Source organism: Heteronotia binoei, unplaced genomic scaffold (assembly GCF_032191835.1).
Source record: "Heteronotia binoei isolate CCM8104 ecotype False Entrance Well unplaced genomic scaffold, APGP_CSIRO_Hbin_v1 ptg001312l, whole genome shotgun sequence".
Taxonomy (NCBI): Eukaryota; Metazoa; Chordata; class Lepidosauria; order Squamata; family Gekkonidae; genus Heteronotia; species Heteronotia binoei.
In genome coordinates, this window is record NW_026800235.1 from 9897 (window position 1) to 31232 (window position 21336).

The following is a 21336-nucleotide window of genomic DNA, read 5'->3' on the forward strand; positions in this document are numbered from 1 at the left end:
CCAGATAAGAGAGCTCTGGCTGACCCAAGGCCATTCCAGCAGCTGCAAGAGGAGGAGAGGGGAATCAAACCCGGTTCTCCCAGAGAAGAGAGCTCTGGCTGACCCAAGGCCATTCCAGCAGCTGCAAGTGGAGGAGTGGGGAATCAAACCCGGTTCTCCCAGATAAGAGTCCGCACACTTAACCACTACACCAAACTGGCTCTCCTCCTCCTCCTCTCATCCTCCTCCTCTCCTGTAGACAAATAAAGCTCTTTTCAGTCAAAACCGGCAGAAACAGCTAAAAAAGCACTGGAAGGTCTTTCCGGGCTGCTGTATTCGATGACTGCCAAAGCGAGCTCACTGAAGCACTATTTTCTTCCTGTTGAACCAGCCGGGGCTTTGGGAACTGATAAATCATCGCCGGCTGCAGACGCATTAACGAGGCAAGAGCACAGAGAGAGGAGGGGAGAGAAATAGAGAAAGCAGATACATTGCAACGCAAGTCAGAGAAACCAAGGCTACTGGGCCTTTCCAAAACGGGCGGAAAACGGGTCCGCTCGTGCTACGCAAAAGCGACAAAAGCTTTCGTAACACAGCACGGAGCACCCTAAAATATTAAAACCTCACAGGGTGTGCGAGCCGCTGCTGTGCTAAAGAGTCTGCAAAACAGTAACACACACACACACAGACACACACACACGCATACACAAATGCAGATTTCTCCGGGTGCAAAAATGCAGGCGCCTGGTTGCCCTTGGCAACTTAAAGAACGAGGCCTGGCAACAAGCACGTGGTTGCTAAAGAGGGCAGGAAGCAAGCTCTTTTCCTCCTCCTCCTCCTCTGCTGCGAGCTGCTCCACCTGGCTGCCGCCTCCTGCTCTTTTCTCCAAAGACTCTCCTCTCCTCTCCCACCTCTCTGTCCCCAGCCTTTCTTCCTTTTCTTCACCGCTGCTGTAGATCTTTTTATACTTGAGACAAGGCTGTCTTCGGTGCCCACTGAAAATGGTTTAAGATTTCTCGCAAAGCTGGATGCGAATCAACTAACAGCTGATTCCGACCACCCCACAGGCAGGGCCGGTGCGTAGGAGTAGGCAAAAGTAGGAAGTCACCTAGGCCACCACCTGACCCAGTGGTGCCCCCTCCCTGACGCATGACATATGGACATATGAAGCTGCCTTCTACTGAATCAGACCCTCGGTCCGTCAAAGTCAATATTGTCTACTCAGACTCGCAGCGGCTCTCCAGGGTCTCCAGCTGAGGTTTTTCACACCTATTTGCCTGGACCCTTTTTAGTTGGAGATGCCAGGGATTGAACCTGGGACCTTCTGCTTGCCAAGCAGATGCTCTACCACTGAGCCACAGCCCCATTCATGGCTCTCCAGGTTCTCAAGCTGAGGTTATTCATGCCTACTTGCCTGGACCCTTTTTTGGAGATGCCGGGGATTGAACCTGGGACCTTCTGCTTACCAAGCAGATCCTCTAGCACTGAGCCACAGCCCCATTCATGGCTCTCCAGGGTCTCAAGCTGAGGTTATTCACACCTATTTGCCTGGACCCTTTTTTGGAGTTGCCCGGGATTGAACCTGGGACCTTCTGCTTCCCAAGCAGATGCTCTGCCACTGAGCCACAGTCCCATTCATGGCTCTCCAGGGTCTCCACCTGAGGTTTTTTACGCCTATTTGCCTGGACCCTTTTAGTTGGAGATGCCGGGGATTGAACCTGGGAGCTTCTGCTTACCAAGCAGATGCTCCACCACTGAGCCACAGCCCCCTTCATGGCTCTTCAGGGTCTCAAGCTGAGGTTCTTCATGCCTATTCACCTGGACACTTTTTAGTTGGAGATGCTGGGGATTGAACCTGGGACCTTCTGCTTACCAAGCAGATGCTCTGCCACTGAGCCACAGCCACATTCATGGCTCTCCAGGGTCTCAAGCTGAGGTTATTCACACCTATTTGCCTGGACCCTTTTTTGGAGTTGCCCGGGATTGAACCTGGGACCTTCTGCTTCCCAAGCAGATGCTCTGCCACTGAGCCACAGCCCCATTCATGGCTCTCCAGGGTCTCCACCTGAGGTTTTTTACGCCTATTTGCCTGGACCCTTTTAGTTGGAGATGCCAGGGATTGAACCTGGGAGCTTCTGCTTACCAAGCAGATGCTCCACCACTGAGCCACAGCCCCCTTCATGGCTCTTCAGGGTCTCAAGCTGAGGTTCTTCATGCCTATTCACCTGGACACTTTTTAGTTGGAGATGCCGGGGATTGAACCTGGGACCTTCTGCTTACCAAGCAGATGCTCTGCCACTGAGCCACAGCCCCATTCATGGCTCTCCAGGGTCTCAAGCTGAGGTTATTCACACCTATTTGCCTGGACCCTTTTTTGGAGTTGCCGGGATTGAACCTGGGACCTTCTGCTTCCCAAGCAGATGCTCTGCCACTGAGCCACAGTCCCATTCATGGCTCTCCAGGGTCTCCACCTGAGATTTTTTACGCCTATTTGCCTGGACCCTTTTAGTTGGAGATGCCGGGGATTGAACCTGGGAGCTTCTGCTTACCAAGCAGATGCTCCACCACTGAGCCACAGCCCCCTTCATGGCTCTTCAGGGTCTCAAGCTGAGGTTCTTCATGCCTATTCACCTGGACACTTTTTAGTTGGAGATGCCGGGGATTGAACCTGGGACCTTCTGCTTACCAAGCAGATGCTCTGCCACTGAGCCACAGCCCCATTCATGGCTCTCCAGGGTCTCAAGCTGAGGTTATTCACACCTATTTGCCTGGACCCTTTTTTGGAGTTGCCCGGGATTGAACCTGGGACCTTCTGCTTCCCAAGCAGATGCTCTGCCACTGAGCCACAGTCCCATTCATGGCTCTCCAGGGTCTCCACCTGAGGTTTTTTACGCCTATTTGCCTGGACCCTTTTAGTTGGAGATGCCGGGGATTGAACCTGGGAGCTTCTGCTTACCAAGCAGATGCTCCACCACTGAGCCACAGCCCCCTTCATGGCTCTTCAGGGTCTCAAGCTGAGGTTCTTCATGCCTATTCACCTGGACACTTTTTAGTTGGAGATGCCGGGGATTGAACCTGGGACCTTCTGCTTACCAAGCAGATGCTCCACCACTGAGCCACAGCCCCATTCATGGCTCTTCAGGGTCTCAAGCTGAGGTTCTTCATGCCTATTCACCTGGACACTTTTTATTTGGAGATGCCGGGGATTGAACCTGGGACCTTCTGCTTACCAAGCAGATGCTCTACCACTGAGCCACAGCCCCATTCATGGCTCTCCAGGGTCTCAAGCTGAGGTTCTTCATGCCTACTTGCCTGGACCCTTTTTAGTTGGAGATGCCGGGGATTGAACCTGGGATCTTCTGCTTGCCAAGCAGATGCTCTGCCACTGAGCCACCGTCCCTCCCTTTGGCTCCTGACCGCTGTCCCCTTGTCCTTTGCCATCACCAAGCTGCCCTCAAAAAAGCCAAGCCACCTCCCTCTCCCTGATGTGTGACTTGGACTCCGACCTCATCCTTCTTCCTAACATGGCCGGCAAGCACTTCTTCTCACCTTTTTTTAGCACCGCTTTTTTTTTTTTGAAAAATTAAAAATCAGAAAATTAAAAATGTGAAAAGATTCGAGTATGGCCCTCTTCAATTTCCCTATATTTTTAAATAATGTTAGGAGGGGGGCACTAGTGGGCGATTTGCCTAGAGCGGCAGAAAGCCTAACACCGGCCCTGCCCACAGGTGCCTGGCCCCACATAGTGGACCTGCTGTTGGCACCGGGGGGGGGGGCGGGGAGTGTGAGGTAAGTGGGGCTGAGAGAGCTCTTACAGCAGCTGCCCTTTCAAAGACAGCTCCTTCGAAAGCTATGGCTGACCCAAGGACATTCCGGCAGCTGCAAGTGGAGGAGTGGGGAATCAAACCCGGTTCTCCCAGATAAGAGAGCTCTGGCTGACCCAAGGCCATTCCAGCAGCTGCAAGTGGAGAAGTGCGGAATCAAATCCAGTTCTCCCAGATAATAGAGCTATGGCTGACCCAAGACCATTCCAGCAACTGCAAGTGGAAGAGTGCAGAATCAAACTTGGTTCTCCAAGATAAGAGAGCTCTGGCTGACCAAAGGCCATTCCAGCAGCTGCAAGTGGAAGAGTGCAGAATCAAAACCGGTTCTCTCAGATAAGAGAGCTACGTCTGACCCAAGACCATTCCAGCAGCTGTAAGCGGAGGAGTGGGGAATCAAGCCCAGTTCTCCCAGATAAGAGAGCTCTGGCTGACCCAAGGCCATTCCAGCAGCTGCAAGTGGAGGAGTGGGGAATCAAACCTGGTTCTTCAAGATAAGAGAGCTATGGCTGACCCAAAGCCATGCCAGCAAGTGCAAGTGGAGGAGTGGGAAATCAAACCCGGTTCTCCCAGACAAGAGAGCTCTGGCTGACCCAAGGCCATTCCACCACTGCAAGTGGAGGAGTGGGGAATCAATCCCGGTTCTCCCAGACAAGAGAGCTCTGGCTGACCCAAGGCCATTCCAGCAGCTGCAAGTGGAGGAGTGGGGAATCAAACCCGGTTCTCCCAGATAAGAGAGCTATGGCTGACCCAAGGCCATTCCAGCAGCTGCAAGTGGAGGAGTGGGGGAATCAAACCCGATTCTTCAAGATAAGAGAGCTCTGGCTGACCCAAGGCCATTCCAGCAGGTGCAAGTGGAGGAGAGGGGGATCAAACCCGGTTCTCCTAGAGAAGAGTCTGCGCACTTCCCCACTACACCAAACTGGCTGATCCTTCCAAAGGAGCAGGATTTGCCGGAAGGCAGACAAGAACTGGACACTGGCAGGTCTGCCCGCAAGGCAGGAATATCCTACCCTTTTCCAGCCTCTTGGTGCCTCTGGAATTCCGACACAGGCTGGTGTGTGCAGTTCCAAAGTAACTGCCGTGGGAGGCAACGCCAACTGCAAACTGGCCGCCACGGAAGGCAGGGCCACGTGCGTGCACACAGAGGAAGCCAAAGCGCAAAGGGGGGGTGTTGTTTTAAAAATACACCAGGAAAAGAGGTGTGAGACAGAGAATAAAACCAAGAGATTGGTGGCTTAACCTGCACAGCCAATTGATTCTCCGGCGGCCAATCAGAAGCCCTGCTGGAAAGAGCCCGGCCCACTGTCTATAAACACTTGATGGGTGGCAAGAAGGTGGGCGTCATGGTGTCCGACGTCACCAAATTGGGGGGCCCCTGGGGTAAGGCGTGGAAGAGTAACCATGGGGGAGAGAATAGGACTTCTTAAGGCAGAGAAACTTTGCTTCCAAAAGCCGGAAGTCTTCCGTCTTTTGAGGCTTTGGAAAAAAACCAACCAATCCATTTTAAAGCACCATGAGGACTAGAAACTGGCTTGTTAAAATAACAGAAGAAGAAGAAGAAGAAGAAGAAGAAGAAGAAGAAGAAGAAGAAGAAGAAGAAGAAGAAGAAGAAGAAGAAGAAGAAGAAGAAGAAGAAGAAGAAGAAGAAGAAGAAGAAGAAGAAGAAGAAGAAGAAGAAATTGGATTTATATCCCGTCTTCCACACAGAATCTCAGAGCAGTCACATTCTCCTCTACTTCCCACCCCCCACAACAGACACCCTAAGAACATAAAGAAGGCATGTTGGATCAGGCCAATGGCCCATCCAGTCCAACACTCTGTGTCACATAAGAACATAAGAGAAGCCATGATGGATCAGGCCAATGGCCCCTCCAGTCCAACACTCTGTGTCACATAAGAACGTAAGAGAAGCCATGTTGGATCAGGCCAATGGCCCATCCAGTCCAACACTCTGTGTCACATAAGAACATAAGAGAAGCCATGTTGGATCAGGCCAGTGGCCCATCCAGTCCAACACACTGTGTCACACAGTGGCCAATACACAAACACACACACACTATGGCTAATAGCCACTGATGGACCTCTGCTCCATATTTTTATCCAATCCCCTCTTAAAGCTGGCTATGCTTGTAGCCGCCGCCACCTCCTGTGGCAGTGAATTCCACATGTTAATCACGCTTTGGGTGAAGAAGGACTTCCTTTTATCCGTTCTAACCCGACTGCTCAGCAATTTCATCAAATGCCCACGAGTTCTTGTATTGTGAGAAAGGGAGAAAAGTCTCCATCCCATGCATAATCTTGTAAACTTCTCTCATGTCACCCCGCAGTCCCTCTATCATGACGCCCACCCTTCTTGCTCTCCCTGTGAGTTAGGCAGGGCTGAGAGAGCTCTTCCAGCAGCTGCCCTTTCAAGGACAACTCCTGCGAGAGCTCTGGCTGACTCAAGGCCATTCCAGCAGGTGCATGTGGAGGAGTGGGGAATCAAACCCGGTTCTCCCAGATAAGAGTCCCCGCACTTTACCACTACACCAAACTGGCTCTCTCAACCTGGCGAATGCTACCAATCCACAGAGGTTCTGCGTTCTCAGGCAGACATATTCATTGGCTGGCCTGCAGAGCTATTGTACAGACACATGACCATAATGTAAAATATTCACATTACTTGTAAAAGGGGGATTTACCAATACGCGCTGGAACAGATTTCTGCCCACAAAAGCTGACCCTTGAGCAAAGTCATAATGCCTGCGTAAAATAATAATAATTTAAAAAAAACCCTGTCTACCCGGGGAGGAGGAAAATTCAACATTTAATTGACATCGCTCCCAAAGCCGAAATGCAAAATTACAGTGCATTACCCTCAGAAAAGGAACCTGCAGACGTTCGCCAAATTGCTAATCCGGTATGAATACAAGATTAGCGAAAGGATTCGCAGCGTGCCCAGCGGAACGCGAGCCAGTTCTCAGTCGTTCCCGAGCCGTCTGCGCTGAGCTCTCGAGAGGCAAAGCTGGCAGAAGAAGGCGGGATGACCGTCACCGATTCGCACCATTCCAGTGCTGGTCTCACGATGGCAACGTTGGCCCGCCGGGAATCGCATCCCGTGCGTGACCTCCCTTGTACAGTACGTTCCCGGAATCTCCAGGCACAGGAGATGTACAAACTGTCCTTGAAAAACACCAACTGCATGACTTGTTTAGCAAGCAGAAAGCTTCACGCCTGAAGCATAAAGAGTTTAGCACCCGGATCTGCTTTCCACATTTTTTTTTAGAAAGGTGGACTACAAAGGCTGTAAATTGGAGGTCCCCGAGATTCTTGTGAAATGCTCATATGGCAGCTAAGAGCCCCGTGGTGCAGAGTGGTAAAGCTGTGATGCAACGAGAAATCTCCAAAATTTTGGGTTATGATTTCAAGAAAACTGCAGAGACGTTCTTGCTTGGATTACAATTAGAAAAATTTCCAAAGGAAGACAGGACTCTAATTTGGTACTTGCTATCAGCTGCTAGGACATTGTATGCGCAGCTTTGGAAGCAAGAAAAAATACCAGAGAAATGGGACTGGACTATGAAAGTTTTATCGTGGAGTGAAATGGACAAACTAACTAGAACGCTAAGAGACTATGATTTAGAGAGATTCAAAAAGGAGTGGAAGAAATTTAAAGGATATATGGAGAACGAGTGGAATGTAAAAAGACATTGGACAATTTTTTAGCATTAATGAGAACTTGAATCTACAACTTCGGGGAAGTCAACATTGGAGGAAGGGGGGACTGAAATGCCATATGGGTTAGTACTGAAAATTTATAATTAAGATTAGTAACCATATGTTATCAATAAATTGTTAAAACACAGAGTGGTAAAGCCGCAGTCCAAACTCTCTGCTCATGACCTGAGTTCGATCCCTGCGGAAGCTGGGTTCAGGTAGCCGGCTCAAGGTTGACTCAGCCTTCCAACCTTCCGAGGTCAGTAAGAGGACTCAGCTTGCTGGGGGGAAAGGGTAGATGACTGGGGAAGGCAATGGCAAGCCACCCCGTAAGTAAAAGTCTGCCGTGAAAACTTCATGATGTGACGTCACCTCAGAGACAGTAACGACTGGTGCTTGCACAGGGGACTACCATTACCTTTACCTTTAACATGGCAGCTAAGTGCACCTTAATGGAGGAGGGGGTCAAAGCTCTGATCCTTCAAAAACAGAAGGTGACCAGCCCCTGACAATAGTTGGGCTACTGCATTCTGGAGCAGTTGCAGTTTCCGGGTTGTCTTCAAGGGCAGCCCCAGGTAGAGCACATTGTAGTAGTCCAGTCTGAGTTACAAAAGCATGCATCAGCGTGGCCAGATTAGCTGAGGCTAGGTAACAAGAGAGCTAGCCAATCAGGGGCAGATGATAGAAGGCGCTCCTGGTCACCCCACCAACCAGCTTTTCAAACAGCAAGGCGGGGGCCATGAGTAGCCCCAAGCTATTCACCTGCTCCAAAGGCAGGGCCGGAAAACTGGGAGGGCACGGGACAAGCCCCACCCTTCTGAGATCACACAGCCGGCTCTGTCCTCACTGAAGAGGAGCGGTTATCCCAGGAGTAAGGACTGCCCCACTCCTAGAACCACCGGAGAAAGCCAGTGTTGCCCCATTTGGACAAGAGAATTCAGCCATGCTGTAAGAAGAACACATCTGGAGTCTTGGAGAATGAACTATATATATATATATATATATATATATATATATAATATATATATATATATATATATATATATATATATATAGATATATAGATATATAGATATATAGATATAGATATAGATATAGATATAGATATAGTTCATTCTCCAAGACTCCATATATATATATTGGATACAAATACATTCAATTATGCAAAAGAATTTAAAAGTCTGACATTCAAACCAGAGGCATTTCAGCTGGGACTAAGGAGAAGAAGAAGACCGTAGATTTATATCCCGCCCTTCCCTCTGAACCAGAGTCTCCGAGCGGTTTACAATCTCCTTTATCTTCTTCCCCCACAAAAGACACCCTATGAGGTGGGTGGGGTTGGGAGAGCTCTCTATTAGAGCTATGGCAGACCCAAGGAAATTCCAGCAGCTGCAAATGGAGAAGAAGATGATATTGGTTTTATATCCTGCCCTCCACTCTGAATCTCAAGAGTCTCAGAGCGGTTTACAATCTCCTTTATCTTCTTCCCCCACAACAGACACCCTATGAGGTGGGTGGGGCTGAGAGAGCTCTCCATTAGAGCTATGGCTGACCCAAGGAAATTCCAGCAGCTGCAAATGGAGAAGATGATGATATTGGATTTATATCCTGCCCTCCACTCAGAGTCTCAGAGCGGCTCACGATCTCTTTTACCTTCTCCCCCCACACCCTATGAGGTGGGTGGAGCTGAGAGAGCTCTCACAGAAGCTGATAAATTTATCACACACTGATAAAGGTGATAAATTTCCCTCGGTCTGCTATCGGACGAAGGTTCTAACGAGTAAATGTATGGATTCCGGTAGCTGAGAGAATCGGATATCATTCCTTCTTTTTGTAGTACCCGATTTTTTTAAAAAAAAAATTCCCCTTTTTTGCAAGGGTTAATCTATTTTACTTTCAGAATGCAGTCAGAGCTCAGTAGCACCTTTAAGAGCAACAACGTTTTATTCAAGGTTTGCTGCTAGAGGATGCAGTGATGGTGACAGGAATAAAGAACTTTGAAGGGAGATTAGATAGATTCATGGAGGATAAGTCGATCGAAGGTACCAGCCAAGGCAACTGAGGGAAACCCCCCACATTCAGAAGAAGAGATAGGATTTATACCTCACCCTTCACTACCCAAAGGAGTCTCAGAGCGGCTTACAACGCTGCTGCCCGGCTATTACTAGGGCTCCCTAGATGGGAGCACATTCGGCCGGGGCTCCAGAGTCTGCACTGGCTGCCAGTAATATTCCGAGTCCGGTACAAGGTGTTGGTCATCACCTTTAAAGCCCTATATGGCCTAGGACCTGCCTACCTTAGGGACCGTCTCTCCCCACACGTTCCCCAGAGAGTACTACGCTCAGGCTCACAAAACCTGTTGGTAGTCCCCGGGCCAAAGGAGGCCCGTCTAAAATCCACCAGGGACCGGGCCTTCTCAACAACGGCACCTTACTGGTGGAACCAGCTGCCGGAAGAGGTACGGGCCCTGCGGGATCTAGGGCAATTCCGCAGGGCCTGTAAGACAGTCCTCTTCCGGCAGGCCTATGACATTAACTGACAATGAAAACATCCTGGATGGAACAAAATGTATTTATAGGCCGCCGGTTTTAATTATCCTATTTTATCCTGCTTTTTATTAACCTATAGTTTAATTGTATTTTAAATGTTTCAATCTGAAGTTGTCTAATTTATCATGTTGTAAGCCGCCCTGAGACACTTAGGTGAGAAGGGCGGGGTATAAATCTTAATATAAATAAATAAATAAATAAATAAATAAATACGATCTCCTTTCCCTTCCCCGCTCCACAATAGACATTCCTGTGAGGAAGGTGGGGCTGAGAGAGCTCTGACAGAAAATGCTCTTGAGACTAACCGCTCTGTGAGAACGTGTGACTGACTGAAGATCACAACAGCAGGTGCACAAGATGGAGTCGGGAATCAAACCTGGTTCTCCCAGATAAGAGCCCGTATAGTTAACACCACTACACCAAAGTGGTACTAATCCTCTGAATCCCAGAGCCAGGAGGCAAAATTAGGGGAAGGCCTCAGCTTCTATGCCCTGTTGTTAGTCCTCCAGAGAAACTGGAAAGGCAACTGGGTGAGGCAGGATGTTGGACTAGGCGGACTCTCCCTGGTCTGATCCAGCAGGGCTCTTCTGAGGTTCTTCTTAGGGGAAGGCCTCAGCCTCTCTGCCCTGTTGTTGGCCCTCCAGAGGAACTGGTTGGCCACTGGGTGAGACAGGAGGCTGGACTAGAGGGACCCTCACTGGTCTGATCCAGCAGGGCTCTTCTGAGGTTCTTCTTAGGGGAAGGCCTCAGCCTCTCTGCCCTGCTGTTGGCCCTCCAGAGGAACTGGTTGGCCACTGTGTGAGACAGGAGGCTGGACTAGATGGACCCTCCCTGGTCTGATCCAGCAGGGCTCCTCTGAGGTTCTTCTCAGGGGAAGGCCTCAGTCTCTCTACCCTGTTGCTGGCCCTACAGAGGAACTGTCTGGCCACTGTGTGAGAAAGGAGGGTGGACTAGAGGGACCCTCCATGGTCTGATCCAGCAGGGCTCTTGTGATGTTCTTCTCAGGGAAAGGCCTCAGCCTCTCTGCCCTGCTGTTGGCCCTCCAGAGGAACTGGTTGGCCACTGTATGAGACAGGAGGCTGGACTAGATGGACCCTCCCTGGTCTGATCCAGCAGGGCTCTTCTGAGGTTCTTCTCAGGGGAAGGCCTCAGTCTCTCTACCCTGTTGCTGGCCCTACAGAGGAACTGTCTGGCCACTGTGTGAGAAAGGAGGCTGGACTAGATGAACCCTCACTGGACAGACCCAGCAGGGCTCTTCTGATGTTCTTCTCAGAGGAAGGCCTCAGCCTCTCTGCCCTGTTGTTGGCCTTCCTGAGGAACTGGTTGGCTCCTGTGTGAGACAAGAGGCTGGACTAGAGGGACCCTCAATGGTCTGATCCAGCAGGGCTCTTCTGATGTTCTTATGAAGGCCTCGGCCTCTCTGCCCTGTTGCTGGCCCTCCAAAGGAACTGGCTGGCCACTGTGTGAGACAAAAGGCTGGACCAGATAGACCCTCCCTGGTCTGATCCAGCAGGGCTCTTCTGATGTTCTTCTCAGGGGAAGGCCTCAGTGTCTCTGCCCTGTTGTTGGCCCTCCAGAGCAACTGCTTGGCCACTGTGTGAGACAGGAGGCTGGACTAGATGGACCCTCCCTGGTCTGATCCAGCAGGGCTGTTCTTATGTACTTATGAAGGCCTTGGCCTCTCTGCCCTGTTGCTGGTTCTCCAGAGGAACTGGCTGGCCCCTGAGTGAGACAGGAGGCTGGACTAGATGGACCCTCCCTGGTCTAACCCAGCAGGGCTCTTCTGAGGTTCTTCTGAGGTAGGGTTGCCAAGTCCAATTCAAGAAATATCTGGGGACTTTGGGGGTGGAGCCAAGATCAAGGCTGTGACAAGCATCATTGAACTCCAAAGGGAGTTCTGGCCATCACATTTAAAGGGACGGCACACCTTTTCAATTCCTTCGTTCCATAAGAAATCATGAAGGATAGGGGCACCTTCTTTTGGGGCTCATAGAATTGGACCCCCTGGTCCAATCTTTTTGAAACTGGGGGGGGGGGGTATTTTGGGGAGTGGCACTAGATGCTATACTGAAAATTTGGTGCCTCTACCCCAAAAACCACCCCCCCAGAGCCCCAGATACCCGCGGATCAATTCTCCATTATTTTCTATGGGAATAAGTCTCCATAGGGAATAATAGAGTTCCCAGAAGACATTTCCCTCCCCTCCCCCTGCTTTCTGACGACCCTGAAGCGGGGGGAGGGCCTCCAAACCGTGGGACCCCCTGTCCCCACCTGGGGATTGGCAACCCTATTCTGAGGGGAAGGCCTCAGCCTCTCTGCCCTATTCCTAGCCCTCCAGAGGAACTGGCTGGCTACTGGGTGAGGCAGGATGCTGGACTCGGTAGACTCTCATTGGTCTGATCCAGCACGGCTCTTGGGATGTTCTTAAGTTCAGACCACCAGGTGCAAAGGGACAGGAATGCTGAGAGCACTAGAAAAGCACGTGGAAGAGACACCAGGCCAAAATTTAAATGCTTCTCTCTCCTCACAGTCCCCTTGAACAAAAGAGGGTTTTCCCTTCCCCCTCTTCTACCCACGGAAGCACCACTTCCGAGGGCCGTTCACGGTTAATTAATCATCAGAAGGGAGGGAAAGGCCTGAAAAATGCTTGCCGTTGTAAGATTCTGAAGGCATCTTTCAATTTATCAAAAGCAGAGTCTCGGACGCTGCGCGAACGGCTTCTCCCCTCCCCCTCTGCTTTAATTGGGGCCAGCAGTACTGCAAGTTCCCTCGGGAGATCGCTCGAAAATTCACAGCGCAAAAACAGACCAAAGGCATCGTTTTGTAAGGCTGGGGACGACAGATGTAAGGGGGGGGGGAATCACTCAGTGCGCTAAAGAGAACCAAGGTCAGAGAGGATCCTCTTCTTCCAAGGTGGCGGACACACCGCAGATCGTGCAACACGCACTTCGCATCCTAACAGCCACCCACGGGCCGCCATCTGTGGACTGTTAAGTCTGCGGAATGAGGCCACGTGAAGGCGAAAGAGACTTCCCCACAAACTTGGGGAACTCCCCAAGCAGAGCCAGTTTTAGATTATCTGGCACCCTTAAAAAAAAAGGGGGGGTAAAGGTCGTCCCCTGTGCAAGCACCAGTCGTTTCCAACTCTGGGGTGACGTTGCTTTCACGTTTTCACGGCAGACTTTTTACGGGGTGGTTTGCCCATTGCCTTCCCCAGTCATCTACACTTTCCCCCCAGCAAGCTGGGGATTCATTTGACCGACCTCGGAAGGATGGAAGCCTGAGTCAACCTCAAGCCGGCTACCTGAACCCAGCTTCCGCTGGGATCTAACTCAGGTTGTGAGCAGAGGACTCTGACTGCAGTACTGCAGCTTTACAACTCTGCATCAAGAAGAAGAAGAAGAAGAAGATATTGGATTTATATCCCGCCCTCCACTCCGAAGAGTCTCAGAGCGGCTCACAATCTCCTTTACCTTCCTCCCCCACAACAAACACCCTGTGAGGTGGGTGGGGCTGGAGAGGGCTCTCCCAGCAGCTGCCCTTTCAAGGACAACTTCTGCCAGAGCTATGGCTGACCCAAGGCCATTCCAGCAGGTGCAAGTGGAGGAGTGGGGAATCAAACCCGGTTCTCCCAGATAAGAGTCCGCACACTTAACCACTACACCAAACTGGCTCTCCTTCAGTGTAGGGCTCCTTCAGTGTAGATAGGAAAGGAAAGGTCCCCTGTGCAAGCACCAGTCATTTCCAACTCTGGGGTGACGTTTCTTTCACAACGTTTTCACGGCAGACTTTTTACGGGGTGGTTTGCCACTGTCTTCCCCGGTCCTCTACACTTTCCTCCCAGCAAGCTGGGGACTCATTTGATCAACCTCGGAAGGATGGAAGGCTGAGTCAACCTCGAGCCGGCTACCTGAACCCAGCTTCCGCCAGGATCAAACTCAGGTCGTGAGCAGAGGGCTCCGACTGCAGTACTGCAGCTTTACCACTCTGCGCCACAGGGCTCCTTCAGTGTAGATAGGAAATGAAAGGTCCCCTGTGCAAGCACCAGTCGTTTCCAACTCTGGAGTGACGTTTCTTTCACAACTTTTTCACGGCAGACATTTTACAGGGTGGTTTGCCCATTGCCTTCCCCAGTCATCTACGCTTTCACCCCAGCAAGCTGGGGACTCATTTGACTGACCTCGGAAGGATGGAAGGCTGAGTCAACCTGGAGCCGGCTACCTGAACCCAGCTTCCGCCGGGATCGAACTCAGGTCGTGAGCAGAGGGCTCCGACTGCAGTACTGCAGCTTTACCACTCTGCGCCACTGGGCTCTTACTCAGCACCCTAAGGAAGGCTAATTTCTGGCATCTCCCTGCACTGATAACATCACTGAGTCAAATGGGGGGGGCGCGCTCAATTTGGCACGCCCGGAAGGCCAGCCCCCTAGGCCTGGGGTGTCGAACTCATTTGTTATGAGGGCCGGATCTGACATAAATGAGACCTTGTCGGGCTAGGCCATGTTAGGCTGGGCCGTGTGTGTGCCTATTTAAGATTAGGTAGCAGAGATATAAACTTTTTAAAAGACACAGACAGAAACAAAGATTTTTTTAAAAAAAAACTTAAAATAGGACACGCTTAAAACTTTAGCACTTGTTGGTCTTAAAGGTTCTTTCTTTGTATTTCTCCCGTGGGATCCAGGGAACTGGGCAAAGGAAGCTCTGGCTCTTTGTTTCCTTCCCCGGCGGACCAGGAGGGGGGAGGAGCCTCAGCCAATAGAAGGAAGAGAGGCTGGGCTCAGCAGCTCTGCTGTGCGACGGAGCAAGCCTTGCAAAGCAGGCTGCGGTGCAGAAGGAAGCAAGAGAGAGGCAGAAGGGAGCACGCCGGAGCCAGTTGCTCAGCAGTCTGATAGGAGCCCTCTGTGTCAGCGAAGGTTCATTGAAGTTCCCAAAATAAGCAAGCTTGATTATTTGAAACAAAGTTGCGTTTATTGTATACTCCAAAGTTACTTCAGCATGATAGGCATTGGAACTGATGGCTAGCAGTTCGGGTCATTGGTATTTAACATTATGCATCAAAGCAATCGCAACTACCCCCCAATTCCCAAAACAAAGGCTGCTTTTGCATGCGAGACTTTTCACACGGCTCCCCCTTATCTTCCGCAGTTGGCGGTTACATTTCCCGGCGGCAATGTCCTTGCTGCCTCTAGGGGGGAGGTGAGAATCTGCCGGGCATTCTCCACTTCAAAGACTGCCTAACAACCTTTGATATTCCTGGGAAGCTACTCTTCGGCTATTCCCTACTTGCCCCCCCTTCTATTATTCTACTAGCACATGTTAGTGAGCATATACGTGGGTTAATCGATCTGGTTAGTAATCAGCATTCAGCAAGAGTATCAATGAACAGAGTCTGACATTCTGGGGACCGGCCTGACTGCACCCCAGAGAACCTGGACCTGGCACTGCAGGCCGTGGCAACCTGGTTAAGGATGAGTGGGCTGAAACTGAATCCGGCGAAGACAGAGGTCCTCTGCTTGGGTCGGGGCGCTCTGGGAGGGGAAATATCTCTCCCGGTTTTTGAAGGGGTGCCATTGAAAGCGGCGCACCAAGTCAGAAGCCTGGGAGTCCTACTGGAGCCTTCATTATCAATGGAGGCCCAGATAGCAGCCGCTGCCAAGTCAGCCTTTTTTCATCTGAGGCGGGCAAAGCAGTTGGCTCCCTTCCTAGAGCGTCGGGACCTGGCAACAGTGATCCACGCAACGGTCACCTCGAGACTAGATTACTGTAATGCCCTCTACACGGGGCTGCCTCTGTGCCGAACCCGGAAGCTGCAGCTGGTGCAGAACGCGGCAGCCAGACTGTTGCTGGGGCTCCCAAAGTGGGAGCACATACAGCCAGGGCTGCGTGAACTGCACTGGCTGCCAGTGACATACCGGATTTGTTACAAAGTGCTGGTTATTACCTTTAAAGCCCTATATGGCCGAGGACCTGCCTACCTTAGGGACCGTCTCTCCCCGAACGAACCCCAGAGAGCACTGAGGTCAGCAGGGAAGAACCAGCTGACTATTCCCGGGCTAAAAGAAGTAAAACTCCAGAGCACCCATACTTGGGCTTTCTCTGCTATGGCTCCACAGCTGTGGAATCAGCTTCCAGAAGAAATGCGGGCCCTGCGGGACTTTGAACAGTTCCGCAGGGCCTGCGAGACCATCTTGTTCCGAATGGCCTTCACCAGCTGAAACTGCCAAACTGCTAAGTAAACTTACCATCGGTATTATAGCACCAACATACTAATGTCATTGTTTTTAGAATTTTAATAGATTTTAATCAATTGTAGTTTATAATGTTATAATATAATGTTATATATTGTCAGATGCCAAGATCGACAAGGAGATTGACAACAGGCTGGCAAAGGCAAACCGTGCATTTGGCCGACTGCACAAAAGAGTGTGGAGCAACAAGCATCTGAAAAAAGGCACAAAGATCAATGTTTACAAAGCGGTTGTGATGACAACCCTCATCTACGGCTCCGAATCGTGGGTTTTATACCGTCATCACCTGCGACTCCTTGAGCGCTTTCATCAGCGCTGCCTTCGCACCATCCTCAACATCCACTGGAGTGACTTTGTGACCAACACTGAAGTCCTCAAGCGGGCGGAGGTTACAAGCATCGAGAGACTGCTGTTGAAGACGCAGCTGCGTTGGGCAGGGCATATTTCCAGGATGGAAAACCACCGCCTTCCCAAGATTGCTCTGTATGGCGAACTTTCCACCGGCCATCGAAATAGAGGGGCACCAAAGAAGAGGTACAAGGACTCCTTGAAGAAATCCCTTGGCACCTGTCGCATCAACCATCACCAGTGGTCTGACCTAGCCTCAGATCGCAAAGCATGGAGGCACACCATCCACCAGGCTGTCTCTTCCTTTGAGAACGCACGCATAGCTGGTCTTGAGGACAAACGGAGATTGAGGAAGAATCGCACTGCTACAGCCCCAACCCCAAATCAGACTTTTCCCTGCAGCCACTGTGGCCGGACCTGCCTGTCCCGCATTGGTCTTGTCAGCCACCAGCGAGCCTGCAGCAGACGTGGACTACTGCACCCTTCTTAAATCTTCGTTCGCGAAGTCAAGCCGAGAGAGAGAGATATTGTACAATGTATGTATTCAATTCTTGTTGTTAGCCGCCCTGAGCCGCTTCGGTGGGGAGGGCGGGATACAAATAAAATGTGATGATGATGATGATGACCTGATTCGGCCTCCGGTCCACAGGTTTGACACCCTTGCAAAACTAGGCAATCCTCTAGTTTGCCTAGTGGCCGGATGGGCCCTATCCCCAAGTTTGCAGAAAAATCTTAAATGAATAAAGGAGAGGCATAGGGGGAGCTGCAGCCCGTGCATCTACCACCACCTGACTTGAGGTAAACAGAGGGCACTGTTTTACTCTGGGGAAATTTAAATCCCATACTGGGTATTCTGGTGGCCACGTGGCCCAGGAGCCAAGTTGGGCATGCTGCCACCAAAAATAGCCAAGAAGCTTCAATGGGCATGCCACCGCTGAAGCCCAGGAGCTGCGTCGGGCAAGCGGCCGCTGGTGGATGCAATCCGGGAGCCACGCTAGGCCTGTCAGCACAGCAGTGCAGCCCAGGGGCTTCTCCAGGCCCAGCGGCAGCTGCCGAAGAGTTCGGGTTGGTACAAGGCCCAGCGGAGGCAGCCCTGCAGCCCGGGACACCACAATGACCCGAGGAGATCTTAGAATCATTGAATCATAGTTGGATGGGATCTCCAGAGTCATCTAGTCCAACCCCCTGCACAACGCAGGAAACTCACAAAAGGAAAGGAAAGGTCCCCTGTGCAAGCACCAGTCGTTTCCGACTCAGGGGTGATGTTGCTTTCACAATGTTTTCACGGCAGACTTTTTACGGGTTGGTTTGCCATTGCCTTCCCCAGTCCTCTACGCTTTCCCCCCAGCAAGCTGGGTCCTCATTTCACCTTCACATTTTCATGGCAGTCTTTTTACAGGGTGGTTTACCATTGCCTTCCCCAGTCGCCTACGCTTTTCCCCCAGCAAGCTGGCTCCCCATTTTACCTTCACAACGTTTTCACGGCAGGCTTTTTACGGGGTGGTTGGCCATTGCCTTCCCCAGGCATCTACGCTTTCCCCCAGCAAGCTGGGGACTCATTTTACCGACCTTGGAAGAATGGATGCCCGAGTCAACCTCAGGCCGGCTACCTGAAAACCCAGCATCCGCCGGGGATTGAACTCAGGTCGTGAGCAGAGCTTAGGACTGCAGTACTGCAGCTTTAACACTCTGCACCACGGAGAACTTCCCCTAAATTCACAGGGTCATCATTGCTGTCAGATGGCCATCCAGGTTTGCAGAAAAATCTGATTTCTTAAAAAAACTGCATGGGGGGAGGGGGTTAATGGGGGGCACCAATAAAAAAATCATTCTCTTGCCAGGGCACAGAACACACCTACCTCTGGTATAGTCTATGGTGTCGGCAGAGATCCACACTGGGCACAGTGGTGTATTCCTGCTGGGTTTATTGTTTCTTTAAAAAAGCCCTTTGTGAAACGATAGCAATGCCAAGGGGTGTGAAGAAGAAGAAGAATTGCAGATTTATACCCCGCCCTTCTCTCTAAATCAGAGCCTCAGAGCAGCTCACAATCTCCTTTATCTTCTTCCCCCATAACAAACACCCTGTGAGGTGAGAGGGGCTGAGAGGGCTCCCACAGCAGCTGCTCTTTCAAGGACAACTCCTGCGAGAGCTATGGATGACCCAACGCCATTCCAGCAGCTGCAAGTGGAGGAGTGGGGAATCAAACCCTGTTCTCCCAGATAAGAGAGCTCTGGCTGACTCAACGCCATTCCAGCAGGTACAAGTGGAGGAGTGTGGAATCAAACCTGGTTCTCCCAGATAAGAGAACTCTGCCTGACTCAAGGCCATGCCAGCAGGTACAAGTGGAGGAGTGGGGCAATCAAACCCAGTTCTCCCAGATAAGAGAGCTCTGGCTGACCCAAGGCCATTCCAGCAGCTGCCAGTGGAGGAGTGGGGAATCAAACCCGGTTCTCCCAGATAAGAGAGCTCTGGCTGACCCAAGGCCATTCCAGCAGCTGCAAGTGGAGGAGTGGAGAATCAAACCCGGTTCTCCCAGAGAAGAGAGCTCTGGCTGACCCAAGGCCATTCCAGCAGCTGCAAGTGGAGGAGAGCGGAATCAAACCCGGTTCTCCCAGATAAGAGAGCTCTGGCTGACCCAAGGCCATTCCAGCAGCTGCAAGTGGAGGAGTGGCGAATCAAACCCGGTTCTCCCAGATAAGAGAGCTATGGCTGACCCAAGGCCATTCCAGCAGGTGCAAGTGGAGGAGTGGGGAATCAAACCCGGTTCTCCCAGAGAAGAGAGCTCTGGCTGACCCAAGGCCATTCCAGCAGGTGCAAGTGGAGGAGTGGGGAATCAAACCTGGTTCTCCCAGATAAGAAAGCTCTGGCTGACCCAAGGCCAGAGTGGAGGAGTGGGGAATCAAACCCGGTTCTCCCAGATAAGAGAGCTATGGCTGACCCAAGGCCATTCCAGCAGGTGCAAGTGGAGGAGTGGGGAATCAAACCCGGTTCTCCCAGAGAAGAGAGCTCTGGCTGACCCAAGGCCATTCCAGCAGCTGCAAGTGGAGGAATGGGGAATCAAACCCGGTTCTCCCAGATAAGAGAGACGGCTTTGCCATCAGACCAAGACACTGATGTGGGGTAATGTCAAGAAGTTGGAAACGTTTTGGCTTTTCGCATTCTGAAAGTTTGCTCTTGAGGAATTCCAGGGGCTTACCGAAGGGCAGAAACTAACACTGCTTGACTTATCGGGTTCACAGAATCATAGAGCTGGAATGGATCCCCAGGGTCATCTAGTCCAACCCCCTGCACAATGCAGGAAACTCACAAATACCTTCCCCTAAATTCACAAGATCCCTATTGCTGTCAGATGGCCATCTAGCCTCTGTTTAAAGACCTCCCAGGAACGAGAGCCCAGCATCTCCCGAGGAAGCCTGTTCCACTGAGGAATCGCTCTAATGGTCAGCAAGTTCTTCCTAATGTTGAGCCGGAAACTCTTTTGATTTAATTTCAACCCATTGGTTCTGGTCCTACCTTCTGGGGCCACAGAAAACAATTCCACACCATCCTCTAGATGACAGACCTTCAAGTACTTGAAGATGGTGATCATAGAATCATAGAGTTGGAAGGGACCTCTAGGGTCATCTAGTCCAACCCCCTGTACAATGCAGGCAACTCACAAACACCTCCCCCTAAATTCACAGGATCCTCGTTGCTGTCAAATGGCCAACTAGCCTCTGTTGAAAAACCTCCAAGGAAGGAGAGCCCACCACCTCCCGAGGAAGCCTGTTCCACTGAGGAATCGCTCTAACGGTCAGGAAGTTCTTTCTAATGTTGAGCCGGAAACTTTTTTTGATTTAATTTCAACCCACTGGTTCTGGTCCTGCCTTGCGGGGCCCCAGAAAACAGTTCGATGAAAGTTCTTACGACAATTATGAACCGCAGAGAGATTCCTCACCCAAGTAAAGGGGAAATCTTTCCCCCCACCCCCGTGTTAAATAAATCTCAAGTAATCCTTAGGCAAAGGGGGGAAACGTTTCGTTCTCTTGTGCCCTTCAAATATAGCGCACCCCACGTGAAGACGAGGAGGACGCAGAAGATGTTTTTGAAAAATTCTACGTCTCCTCTTGTCATCTCAATCCTGAAGTTCTCCTCCTTCCCCCCCCCCACCCCTTTCTCCACGGCTTTTACAACAAAAGCCGCTTTTGTGACAATTCTTTATCCTCCCGGAAAGCAAAGACAAAAGTCGAAGGACACCGACGATGCAATTGATTCATCGGGGCTCTCGCAATTGGCAACATCTACGTTTCTCCGCCTTTTGTGCACTCGCTCGCATTCCTAGGGACCTTGTTAAGCGCTTCCACGTTTGAATTTGCCTTTCTTTCCTCCTTTTTCACGAGCTGCCTTTTTCTCCTGTGGATCCTCCAGGAAGGCAAAGAAAGGTCACTGGAGTACCTGATTAACCGGTGCGCATTGACTCCCGGAATTCCACACTCTTTGGCTCAAAGCCCTCTTCAAGGACAGCCCTCTTCTAAACCCGCTGCCACTCTCTCTCTCCCTCCCCACCTTCCCAAACACCTTCTTACAAGTTTTGCTGATGAAAACAGAAGGGATGTGTTAGGTAAGCGGCTGCCCTGGGGCGGGTAGAAAAATAATAAGCGGACCGCTGTAAACCTCGGGAGCTAGCAGACGGCAAAAGAATTATCTGCTTTA

At 51.0% G+C, this 21336-nt stretch overlaps 1 non-coding gene across 1 annotated transcript; it reads right to left on the bottom strand.

The window, feature by feature from the left end:
• Nucleotides 1–1272: 1272 nt before the first annotated feature.
• TRNAA-GGC (transfer RNA alanine (anticodon GGC)) lies at nucleotides 1273–1344 on the bottom strand. The gene has a single exon. It is a non-coding gene; the product is annotated as a tRNA-Ala (tRNA).
• Between the last annotated feature and the right edge of the window lie 19992 nt (nucleotides 1345–21336).